The following is a 13,395-nucleotide window of genomic DNA, read 5'->3' on the forward strand; positions in this document are numbered from 1 at the left end:
ATTCTGTGTCTCCCTCTCTCTGACCCTCCCCTATTCATGCTCTGTCTCTCCCTGTCTCAAAAATAAATAAAACGTTAAAAAAAATTTAAAAAAATAGATTTTCCTTCAGGAATAACTTTTTCTCCAAGTATAGAAATAATTCAAGTGGTTCCTGTATTTTCATGTTTGAGTTATCTTACATTTGTGTTAATGGTCACTCAGTTTTCTGTGGAAAGGCAGGGAATTATTAGGGGGTTATTTTACTGAAGATGGTGTAGGGGAGCAAATTTTGCCACCCCAAGACACCTCTTTGGCATAATGATTATTTTAAGCTGGTGATTTTTTAAGAAATTGTAAACAAAAGAGAAGCTCTGAGAACCTCTAGTAGTTACCCTTTTGTAAGAAACATCCACATTCATAAGAGAAATCTCCATTTGTAAGGCTGTCTCTGGCTGTACCAGGAAGAGAGGATTTCCCTAAATCTCTAGAAATTCTTACCAATGGAGAAGGCAAGCACTTAAACTTTTTACTGTGCTTTCTCTAGTAACCTTCCACAACTGATATCCCACCCCCAATATATTCTTTTGTCTTCTTTTGTCTTTATTTGACCTTGGTAGATAGCTTTGGCCATTTGGGGGAGTTATTCAGTTTTCCCAGGTCTTTCCCATGTGTACAAAAAGAATACATGTTCTCAAATTTTGTTCGATTCTCCCTTGTTCATCTGTCTCATGTGCATTTCTTAGACAAGCTAGAAGGATATGAAAGGGCAGAAGACCATGTTTTCTCCACAACAATAGCCAGTTGGACAAACAACAAGCATTTATTAAGTGCTGACTGAAAAAAAGTCATAAAAGAAAGAAAGGGAAAATGAACCAGAAACATAATACTGGCCTTTAGGAAGATTCAAGTCTGATTGTGCTGGCAAAACATATGTCCATATACCAATTGGAGAATACTTCCAAAGGAACACATCACAATTTCTTGACTACCAACAAGTGCGAATGGCGTTGAAAATAGAACATGTCAGACCTGATAGAAACTTAAGCCATTTCCAAAATGGCAAAAAGCTTTCCAAAACAACCTGGATACTTCCTATTGGTATGCACATTTTTTAAAAGGTACAGTTTGAATGTTTATTAAATGTCAGGAATGAGTCTAAACACTCTGCATACATAAATCTCCAAAGCTAGGAGGTAAATTCTATTATTATACTCATCTTTTGGATGAGGAATTTGAAGCTTAGAGAGGTTGAATTACTTGCTCAGAATTATGAAACCAGCAAGTTCAGATTTGTACCTAGTTCTGCCTGACTCAAAAGCCAAGAGTTTTAATTACAATGCTATAACGTTCAGTACTTGGAACACTGCTTGACACAAGCCAGGCACCCAGAAAGTATCTCATGAATGAATGTTTCCTTGGATGATTATTTGTCATTAGCCACAAAGCTTTCTTTCATCTGTCCCAGAATGCCTTCATGATTTAAATATTTTGAATCAGTACGATTTGAATCAGTACTGATTTGAATCAGTATTTGAAAAAAGACATGATGTATGATGTCATGCATTATTAAATATAATAATTTAGTGAATTAACAGTTTTTTTTTGAGAGAGAGAGAGAGAGAGAGAGAGAGAGAGAGAGAGAGAGAGAGAGAGAATGGGGGGAGGGGCAAAGGGAGAGGGAGAGAGAGAATCTTAAGGAGGCTCCACACCCAGAATGAAACCTGACACAGGGGGCTCAATTTCATGGCCATGAGATCATGACCTGAGCTGAAATCAAGACTTGCATCCTTAACTGACTGAGCCACCCAGGCATCCCCATTAACTATCTTTTTAATCACACTTAAAATTGTACTTGAAATACCTTGACAATTTTTATCATGTCTTTTAAAAACAAGTATTCCTTAATTAAGTTACACTAAAAAAATAATTATCTGACATTTGACAAAGGAACATGTAGAACATGAGATTTTAGAAAGCTGCTTGTTCTTGGCCACATCACCTCCCTTGACTAGGTATCAATTTCACATACTGTCCCTTGAGGGTTTGACTTCCAGGATTGCAATTCTGTGGTTCTGTGTTTGGAAACATGAAATAGTTTGGGATCAGCAATTCAACTAAGGAGTCTTTATTACTTATTAGTCTTGAGGCAATACATAGCCAGTGCAGAGAATGGGAAACCAGGACTCGCTGGAGACCTGCTAGAGAAAAGAAAGACAATGTTTAGGGAAACTAACCTGTCTGTTGGGGCTACCAGAATCCAAGGCTATTAGTAAAATCATTATAATTTAGAATTAAAAACTAAGAAGGCCTTTAAATAGCTAACAGTCTTCTGGTTTAGACCCAAAGGGAGTTTTTTCCTAATGGGGCCAATGAAGTTCTACACATAGTAGGTACAGAGTAAGTATTTGTTGAATAAATGATGTCCCCTTATCTTTTTAAGTTATCTTTTTTAAGTTATCTCCCCTTATCTTTTTTAACACTTATTTATTTTTGAGAGAGAGAGAGAGAGAGAGAGAGAGAGAGAGAGAGAGAGAGTGCGCGCGCATGGAAATGGCAGAAAGAGGGAGACTGAGAATCCCAAGCAGGCTCCATGCTGCCCACGTATTATGTGGGGCTCAGTCTCATGAACCGTGAGATCACAATCTGAGCTGAAATCAAGAGTTGGTCACTTAACTGACTGAGCCACGCAAGCACCCCTCCCCTTATCTTCTATGAGAAACCATTTTATTATTTTTTTTAAGTTTATTTATTTATTTTGAGAGCGAGAGCACACAAAGGGGGGAAGGGCAGGGAGACTGAGAAAGAGAATCGCACAGCACACAGCCTGATTCAGGGCTCAAACCCATGAACTGTAAGGTCATGACCTGATCTGAGATCAAGAGTCAGGTTTAACTGACAGAGCCACCAAGGTGCCTCTAGGAGAAAGCAATTTAACACATCAAACCAGTTGATGGATGTCAGCTTCTGGGGAAGAGACTCAAGAGTTCAAGCGCAGATGTACTTTCAAAGTTTCTTGAAGTAGAGGATCTTTGTCTATGAATCAATGCCTAGGGGTCTCTTCTTTTTTTTCTTTAAGTTTATTTATTTTGAAAGAGAGAGAGCATAAGCAGAAGAGGGGCAGAGAGAGAGAGAGGGTGAGAGAGAGAGAATCCCAAGCAGGCTCTGCACTGTTCAGCACAGAGCAGGACATGGGGTTCGAAGTCACATACTGTGAGATTATGATCTGAGCCAAAATCTAGAGTTGGACACTTAACTGACTGAGCCACCCAGGCACCCCATATGCCTAGGGTTCTTTATCTCCAAGATACCTTACTGATGTGATGTACATTTTAAATGAAGGTGAACAATTTATGAGACGATTGTAAGAAACCTAAATTTAGATATACATTCCAAATCAATAGGCAAAGAAACTTTTCTGATTTTCAGCAGTGTTATCTATAAATTATGTGGTCTGTGACTTCTCAAAGATTCATTACTTTGGGAAGAGAGTGCTAATAACAGCACAAAGCTTAATACACACACACACACACACACACACTCACAGGAAAGCAGAGGATCTAAGCACTACTGTGCTCACTAAGCTAAGGCCAAGGGGTAGGATTCTAGCAACGAGGAAGAACATGAGCAATACTAGTTCTAAGTTCTGGAATTGCAGTAAGAACCAGAGTTCATGGCACAACTTCACTCTTAGGATGTGTGTATGAGAGGAGATAAGGAGTAGAGGCTAGGCAGGATTTTAGTCCTATCATCAGACCCAACATAATACATGTAAAAAAGCTGAGTGAACAACTTACTCAGCTCCTTAGAACTAATACTGGCCTAATGGTCTCTTACACATGTAAGACTCTAAATAGATTGGAAGCTTAGCATTTGTAACTATGCCAATAGTCCCAGGCTGGCACAGTGTTGGCAATGAGAAGTCTTTACCTTCATCAATTTGTCACCCCCTTTTTTCAATAAATATTCTTTGAAATCCCCTGGGAGTGAGTGAAAGTACTAGAAATTGAGAATACAAAGTTGAAATTGAGTAAAATGCATATATTTATCACCTCAAAACCCCATACCAATCCTCCAGAGGAAAGATTAATTAATCTATATTCCAATGAGGACCTTTAGGGAAATATCTGAGGCTCCAGTTGTGAAAAAAAAAATGAGAAGAATTAACAAAATGGCTTATTGGGTTTGAGTTGTGGCTCATATTTCATAGATTATAACAAGTAATTTGATTCTAGATATAGGCTAAGGGAAGGTTAGGACAGTTACAAAGGCATGGTGCAGGGTGGGTTTAGGAAGTTTTTTGGGGGATAGAAAATTGGGTGGCATATCTAGAACTGATTTTTTATGAAGTAATAATTATATATAAAGTATGAGAAGAAGAGGTATTAAATAGAAAGATAGAAATGTTTGTGGAGATTGTTCTGGCATGTGTGTGGGGTTGGCCTGGCAGAGGTATGGGAGAGGATAGAGACACACTGAGAAGTTATTTCAAAAACTGCTGTAAAGCTTTTTTCTGGGGTGGTAGTTATTATTTCCAAACCATAAAATGGTCTAGACAAGGCTCTAATTTTAAAGAGTAGAGGAGTGCCTGGGTAACTCGGTTAAGGGAATGACCTTGCAGTTCATGAGTTCAAGCCCCACATTGGACTCTGTGCTGACAGCTCAGAGCCTGGAGCCTACTTCAGATTCTGTGTCTCCCTCTCTCTCTTCCTCAAAAATAAATAAACATTAAAAAATTTAAAATAAAAGAGTAAATAAAATATTATGCTGGTTTTCACCTCATCCTTGAATTCCTTCGCTCATAACAGGTGGATATTTATAGGAATCTAGGTATTACCATAGCATTGCTGCAGCAAACTTTGACAATTAGAAACAAGAAAGAAGGAGATTTTCTTTTTTCACTCCCTCTTTCATTGCCATTTAACATCAGACAAGATAATGAGAGTTTGAGAAAATGACTAAGAGAATTGTATGTGTAGAGGAATCCATAAAATTTAATCCTCTAATTGATCCTCAGGGGCCATGATGAACCTGAGTCAATGTGTACTGAATTAAAGAGAAATAGATTACTATTAGTATTAGTAATTGACAATAATGATGGCAATGACAACAATGCTCACCATTTAGAGAAACCCTACTACATACTGAAAACCTAGCCTTGTAGGCATCTCAAGTACAATGTCTCAAATTTTCACAAGAGCCTTATAAATTACACACAGAACTACCACAATTTTGTAGAAGAAACTGTTAAGCTTAAATGATTTACTCAAAATCTCAACTTTTAAGACAACATAGTCTGGATTTGAACATAGGCTTAAGTCTGTGACACAGTGTTCCCCGCCCCCCCCCCCCGTCATTCATTTGGAGTATAATACAAGTGTCTCAGAGACTTATAAAATATAGTTTATAGTAAGATTCCAGTGCTTTAGTACTTGATGAAGATATATGAAATCCACCTTCAGTGTGTCAGAACACTTCACAGACCTTATACTTAAATAGAGATGTCAATATTTAGCAAATCTGAATGTGTAGTTTAATACTGATGAATGCAAATCTAGGATGAAAATCTCTTTCATTGGCATTTTGATAAAATTACCAATATCTTTGGAGAAACATCAAGGACAAGTGGGATGCTATTTCAAAAGATGAAAAGATGTGATCTCATCACACATTATGTCTCTAACAAGCGGTCTACTACCCGTGGACTCATAGTTAACATTATAACTACTGTAAGGCTTGTTGAAACCCTAGTGGAAATAAAAATTTATGATGCACTGCTTCATCTCTCAAACTGAAGTAATTCAGACTTTGTGAACTTTGTAAGAGATCAGTTCTGCATAATTTATTCAATAAAATTTAGAATCATAACTACATTTTATTTGTTAATATGTAAATGTGCAAATAACTTCAATCATTTAAATAATAAATCTAGTAATTGAGGGTTTTCCTCTCATCTGTCTAGAACACTCTTCGTCCTGCCCCTTGGTCATTCTTACTAGCTACAATCACTAATCCTCCCTGAAAGGTGCCTGGGTATCTTCTGGGAAGACTGTCCTCACTTTCTGTGCATCTTAAGGCCCTCTCATCTCCTTTACCTCCCTGATCAAAATCTTGTCCAAGCCTCCATAACAGCAGCTACTATCCTTATTATCCTTATATTAGAGAGGAGACAGAAAGGTACACATGCCCTTATTTGCACAGCTTGAGAGTGATAGAGCTGACATTCTTATTCAGCTGGTCACATTCTAGGGCCCATACTCTTAACCATTAAGCATGGGACCTTTACAGGGTACATGCTTGTATATATTTTTGCATCTCAGGACTTGGCAAGGTATCAGACATGTTAGAGGAACTCAATGAAAGAATGAACAGAAACTTTCAATTCAGAGGGGGCTTCAGCTTTAGCCCATCCCATGGGTACTGCCTACCCATATGACACTGTCAGTAGTCAGTGAGTGAAAAGGCAGTACTAATTGAGTACCTCTCCTACACTATCTTCTGGAGGAAGATAAAGCAAAGCACTCTGAAAAAAGAGTATCTGCTTCTCCATTCCAACTGCTTACTGCCTCCAACCCTCACACCCAAAACAATGGCAATGTCTGGCTGGCTTTGCTGTCATCTCTTCTCTCGCCAATTACCAGATTCATCTCTCCCAAATACCATAGAGAAGGTCCTCACTCAAAGCTTTCAGGAGCTTCCTATTTTCTACATATCTAATCAAAAACTCATCTGTTTCAGTCTATAGGTCTTTCTAAAACATTATGATTTATCATTATTTCCCAAAATGTGTTTTTTTAATTTCTACACTGTCACAAAAATATACCATTCTTCTAGCCCTTCTGAATTTCATTACGTAGTCCCTCTATAGTTTTCATTGTAATGCAGGGGTCAGCAAACTACATCGTGCCGTGTGTTTTTATACAGCCTCTACGTGAAGCATGATTTAAAATTTTTAAATGTTTGAAAAAACCATAAGAAGAATACTGTTATGACATCTCAAAAGGATATGAAATTTATCTATAAATAAAGTTTTATTGGGATACAACTAATTCATTTATGTATTGTCTAAGGCTGTTTTCATGTTATACCTATAGAGGTGAGTAGTTACAACATACACCACTTGACACAGAAAGCCTTTAATATTTATAATCTGGCACTGTACAGTAAAAGTTTGCCAACCTCTGGGATAATGGAATAAAATAATGATGCCCCATTGTTGAGTACCTACTCTGCATGAGACCTCCCACCTGGGAGAGGTGGGTATTATTTTCTCACATTGCAGATGAAGAGACTGGTATTAAACAAGTACAAAGTCTTATAATGAGAAGGAGAACTAAAAATCTTCAGATTCCACAACTCACTCATGGTTTTTCCTCTATGACAAGCTATTTCTCCATACACTTGAGAACAAATGAATATATCGACAAGTGTGAAATCACACAGTACACATTCAATACATAATAATGGGATGCCAAGTAATGAAATGGCCCTAGGGAAATCCAGCTAATCCAGCAAATGCCAATTGCATCCGGAGAGCTGCTTGGGTCTCACTTTTATCAATTCCTAACTTGACCTGGCACACAGTTACTTTTCCTTTTTTTCTTTAAACATTAAACAATCGCAAATCCTTTCAGGTAGAACTTCAAAATTCCTTCTTATCACTTTGTCTTTTATCTACTCATCAGTTTATTCTCTAAAAGAATAGATTTTTTAAAAGTACAATGTTGTTCCTTGAATTTCATATGGTAAGTTTTAAATAAGTGCTTCATACCACACCTATTTGAACTACCTAGGATTACTGTCCTTCAGTCTTCAGGACATATGGAATGGAATAAAGAAAAAAAGACAAAGAAAAATGTTCAATTTTCCCCAAAGAATCTACATCTTGAAATTCATGGTCAAAACAAAGCAGAATCAATAGTAATACGCAAAGTAAACAGGAAATCTAGCCAAGATAATATAAGTGAGCCTGTGTGATGATTTTTTCCCCCTGATCCAGGTGAACCTGATGCGTTCTGACTGCTAGTTAGTTCTGGCTCATGTGTAGACACACTCAACAAAGCAGGAGATTCCAAGCTTAATTCTTCCTTACAAAGGTAACTGACCCTTAAGAGAACAGTATTACTGTGCAAGTCTTCTGCACTTGCCTCTAATAAAAGCCAACATATGTTGACCATTGCCATGTTTTACACTCCCAACATGTATTAATTTGTTTAATCCTAAAATAGCTCTGTGTGGTAAGACTATTATTAATTCTATTTCACAAATGAATAAGCCCAAGTACAGGAGGTTAGGGGACGTGATCACTGGTATTCACTTAGTGGCAAAGACAGGACTGAACAAAATAACTCAGAGTGTGTACCCCTAACGACATGATGGACTGCTTCTGGTCTGCTTCCCAATGTTTCACAATCATCTAATTAAAAGTCAAATGGTAAATACAACATTTAATTAAATATTTTCATTGTATAGTTTGGTGACTGTTTTCAAAAAAAACCTTGTTCATTTGGTTTTCACACTCTTTTCCTAAGGGGTAGTTGTCTTGAAGATGGATTAAAAAAGTCTTTTGATAAAAGCATTTAGTTTGGCAGCTCTGCAAATAACCCAGAAAAATAACAGCAAACATTTCCTTGTGAGAAATTCCAAATCTTATTTAACAGTCTTAAGATTTAGCATTTACATGAAGATACTGAAAGCGTCTATGTCTGTAACTGTCTAGAAAGTAATTTCCCATCTTTAATGAAGAAAGATGATCAATATAACAGTAGATTATCATGTTTTAACTATAGCAACACATACAAAAATCAATATGAAGTCATTAATCCATTCAGAATGGAGAATTGAAGGCCAAAAATTAACCTAGATTGCAATGCATTTTTTTGTAGTAACATTTTTTTTCTTTTGAGCTATAAGTGATGTATAATATTATATTACTTTCAGGTGTACAACATTTCCACATTTATAGAGATCACCAAAAGGTCACCACTGTAAGGCTAGTTACCATCCATCACACTACAAAGTTAATATAATATTATTGATTCTATTTCCCATGCTATACAGTACATCTCCATGACTTCTTTATAACTGGAAGTTCATACTTCTTAATGACCTTCACCAGTTTTGTTCCTCATCCCCCAACCCACCCTTCCTTTCTCAAGTGAAATCATACGGTATTTGTCTTTCTGCGTCTAAATTATTTCACTTAACATAACACCCCCAGGTCCTCCATGTTTGTTGTTGGAAATGATAAGATTTCATTCTTTTTTATGGCTGAGTAGTATTTGTGTGTGTGTGTGTGTTTGTGTGTGTGTGTGTGTATGCACAACCTCTCCATCCATTCACCCATCAATGGTCATTAGGTTGCTTCCATATCTTGGCTATTATAAATAATGCTTCAGTGAACATTAGAGTGCCTATTTTTTTTTCAAATTACTGTCTCTGTGTTCTTCAAAGAGATATTAAGCAGTACAATTGCTGGATGGTAGCTCTTTTTTTTAGTATCTTGAGGAACCTCTATATCATTTTCCATAATGGCTGCCCCAATTTACATCCCAGCAATGGTGCATGAGTGTTTCATATTCTCTGTGTCCTTGCCAATACTTTTATTTTTGCACTAGCCACTCTTAGGTGTACAGTATTAGTTCCTTGTGGTTTTGATTTGTATTTACTTGATGATTCGTGATGCTGAGGATCTCTTCATATGCCTGTTGTCAATCTATATGTCTTCTTTGGAAAAATGTCTATTCAGATGCTCCACCCATTTTTTAAGTGATTTTTTCGTGCTATTGAGTTGTAGGAGCTCATTGTCTATTTTGGATATTAACCATGTTCTGTACATATCTGGTAATTCCATTAGGTCTAACATGTTCTTTAAGGGTAATCTTTTCTTACTGATTTTGTGTCTGGATAATCTATCTATTGAGGTAAAATCCCCTACTATTATTGTATTGTATTCATTTTTTTCCCTTTGGTTCTGTTAATATTTGCTTTACAAATTTTGGGGCTTCTATGGTAGGTGCAAATATATTTATAAATGTTATATTTTCTTGCTGGATATACCCCTTATCATCATGTGGTGCCCTTTTTCATCTCTTGCTACAGTCTTTGTTTTAAAATCTATTTTGTCTGATAGTAGAACGGTTATATCAGCTTTCTTTTCATTGTCATTTGCATGGAATGTCTTTTTTTCCTTTCCTGCACTTTCAGTCTGTGTGTCCTTACTTTTGAAGTGAGTTTCTTATAGACAGTGTATATATGCATCTTTAACAAAAAATCCACTCACCCATCTAAGTCTTTTGGAGTTTTTGTCCATTTACAATCAAAGTAAATTATTCACAGGCTTGTACTTACTGTCATTTTTGTTAATTACTTTATGGCTGATTTTATAGATCCTTTCTGTTCCTTTTTTCTTCTTTCTCTTTTCCCTTGTGGTTTCTTTAATTCTTTAATGTTTTGGTTAGACTCCTTTCTCATTTTGTATATTTACTGTAAGTTTTTGCTTTGTGGTTTTCATGAGGTTTACATATATTATCCCATGAATCTAACAGTCTGTTTTAAGTCGATAGCATCCTTAAATTTGAACACTTTCCAAAAGTCTACATTTTTAGTCCCTTCTTTCATGTTTCATGTTTTTGGCATAACTTTTTACATTTTTAACTTTATGTATTCCTGAACTAATTATTATAGTTACAATTCATTTTACTACTTTTGTCTTTTAAACTTCTTAGTAGCTTCATAAGTGGTTTATCTACTACTTTATGTAAAATTTTTTTTTTAATATTTATTTTTGAGAGAGAGAGACAGAGTGCTAGAAGGGGAGGGACAGAAAGAGAAGGAGACACAGAATGTTAGCACAGAGCCTGACGCGGGGCTCAAACTCACGAAAGCAAGTTCATGACCTGAGCCAAAGTCAGATGCCCAACTGACCGAGCCACCCAGGCATGCTTCTACTACCTTTATTATATATTTGTCTTTCCTAATGAGATTATTATTTTCAACTTTTCTTGTTACTTAGTGCCATTTCTTTTCAGCTTGAAGAAGTCCTTTATTATTTCTTGTAATGTTGATTTAGTAGCAACAAACTCCTTTAGCTTTTTCTTGTGTAGTAGACTATTTACCTCTCCTTCAAAAGTGAATGATAGCTTTGATGAGTATTCTTAGTTGGAAGTTTTTTCTTTTAAGCACCTTGAAGAGGTCATACAACCACCTTCTGACTTGTAAAGGTTTTGCTGAGAAACCTGCTGATAGGTACAAGGGAAACCCTATAAGGTTAACGATTTGTTTTTCTCTTGGTGCTTTTAAAATTCTTTAACTTCTGCCATTATAATTATAATATGCCGTGGTATGGGTCTCTCTGGTTTCCTCTTATTTAGAACTCTCTAGGCTTCCTGGATTTGAAGGTCTGTTTACTCACCTAGGTTACCAAGTTACACAACTGCTCATCCCACCATCCTAGCATGGTAGGGTACCATGTCTGAGCTTGCCTGCTTGTGCTTGGAGGACATGTGGAGAGTAAATAGTGTTATCTGCAGTGATTCCATCTCTAGGGAACATTGGTGCATCAATCTCCTTCACAAATAGTCTGGATGCTTTTCAAACTTCTGGGTTTCTTATATTTTATTTTTTGTTTTTGTTTTTGTTTTTCCTGGGTCTTGGGGTTAGCAAGACTATCCACAAGACCTCCAAGAGGAGAATCTCAGTTTCCTATAGCATTTTGAGACCTCTGGACATCAATATCATCCCAGATATTCTGGGGGCTTGTTTCTCCAGTGCAGATGTCAGGTGCTGTGCTGCCTGATGTGGAGCGCAAACCCCTCACTCTTCTTGCTCTTCTAGTAGAAGCACTGTCTGGTGAGATCTCTCCATACTGTGTGTTGCCATAGTATAGGGGCTTTTGTGTGTGTGTCTGTGTGTGTAAGCCTGTCTCTGTCTCTCCTACTCATTGTGATGTGGTACTTTTGTCCTTTGTTGTGAAAAACAGTTCATCTAGTTTTCAAATCTTTTTCAGAGAGCAATGATCTTTATGAAGTTGTAGACTTGGTGTGTCCACAGGAGAATGCAAGTTCATGATCTTCCTATGCTGCCATTTTGGACTCCCTTCCCCATCATGACATTCTTACTACAAATCTGTGCAATTTTGAAATAATCCGGTCTAAGGACATACCAAATTATACTTAGAAGATGAAAAACAAGAAAAAAAAGCTTCACTTTTTCTCAAAAGGTAGTTGTTTAAAATAAAAGGATGAGCTCCAATTTTCTCATCGTTATAGTCTCATTTATTTCGCTATTGCAGTGGGACCACTTATCACCATTTACTTTAGAGCAGAAATGTGGCTTGTTTTTTTTTAATATTTCTATTCTATCATGTTCCAAAATGGATTTTTGGCATCAAGTAGACTATAGAAACAAAAATAAGAAAACATTTGCCCTAGACTTTGTTGTAGGCTTATCAATAAAGGTATTTCTTTTAAGAATCAGTGACCTCCAAATCAACCATTTAATTCCTGAGTTTCTCCCAAGAAAACTGGGGAGATTCAGGAGACAACATTTATAACAGAAGATTTCCCATTTTTGCACTAGTTTTACTTCTCAGCTGTCATCATTCTAAGTAGTGCAGAGCAGAAGGCTGGTTGGGTTTTCTAGAAAATGGCAACTTCTAAACTAAATACAGCTTGGGAGCTACGATGCTATATTCTAATAATTAAAATAATTGATTCAATCAAGCAAATATAAAAACTGTTTTCTAATCCCCTTCACTTTTTAAAGTAAATTTCTTTACTACATTCCTGAGTAAAACAATGAATATTTTTGAGCTTGATTTATTTTCTTAAGATGACATTTTAAATTTTAAAAAATCCTAAGAGAAGATGCGTTTTCTTTCATAAGGCAGAGTAAATGATGCTAAACTAGTTTATACTGTTCTTAGCTGCTGAAATTTGTGTGAGTGCCATATTATACACCATTTTTATTAGAATACTAGATTTGGTTGTAATTATTTTATGAAAAATATGGTCAATAACATTGAAGTAAATCACAAACTTAGAAAGTTGTATAAATAATGTCAAATACATTATCACTGTATATGTACCGCTCTTTCATTTTGTTCTTGATCAGTCTCGATTAAATGATACATGAATATTTATTCCAAGTAGTACTACTAACTTCATAACAAGGGAAATCTTGTTTCAATCACAGATTTATACATTAATTTAAAACAACATTGTAGGGGCGCCTGGGTGGCGCAGTCGGTTAAGCGTCCGACTTCAGCCAGGTCACGATCTCGCGGTCCGTGAGTTCGAGCCCCGCGTCGGGCTCTGGGCTGATGGCTCAGAGCCTGGAGCCTGTTTCCGATTCTGTGTCTCCCTCTCTCTCTGCCCCTCGCCTGTTCATGCTCTGTCTCTCTCTGTCCCAAAAATAAAA

The sequence above is a fragment of the Felis catus genome, chromosome A2 (assembly GCF_018350175.1).
Source record: "Felis catus isolate Fca126 chromosome A2, F.catus_Fca126_mat1.0, whole genome shotgun sequence".
Lineage (NCBI taxonomy): Eukaryota > Metazoa > Chordata > Mammalia > Carnivora > Felidae > Felis > Felis catus.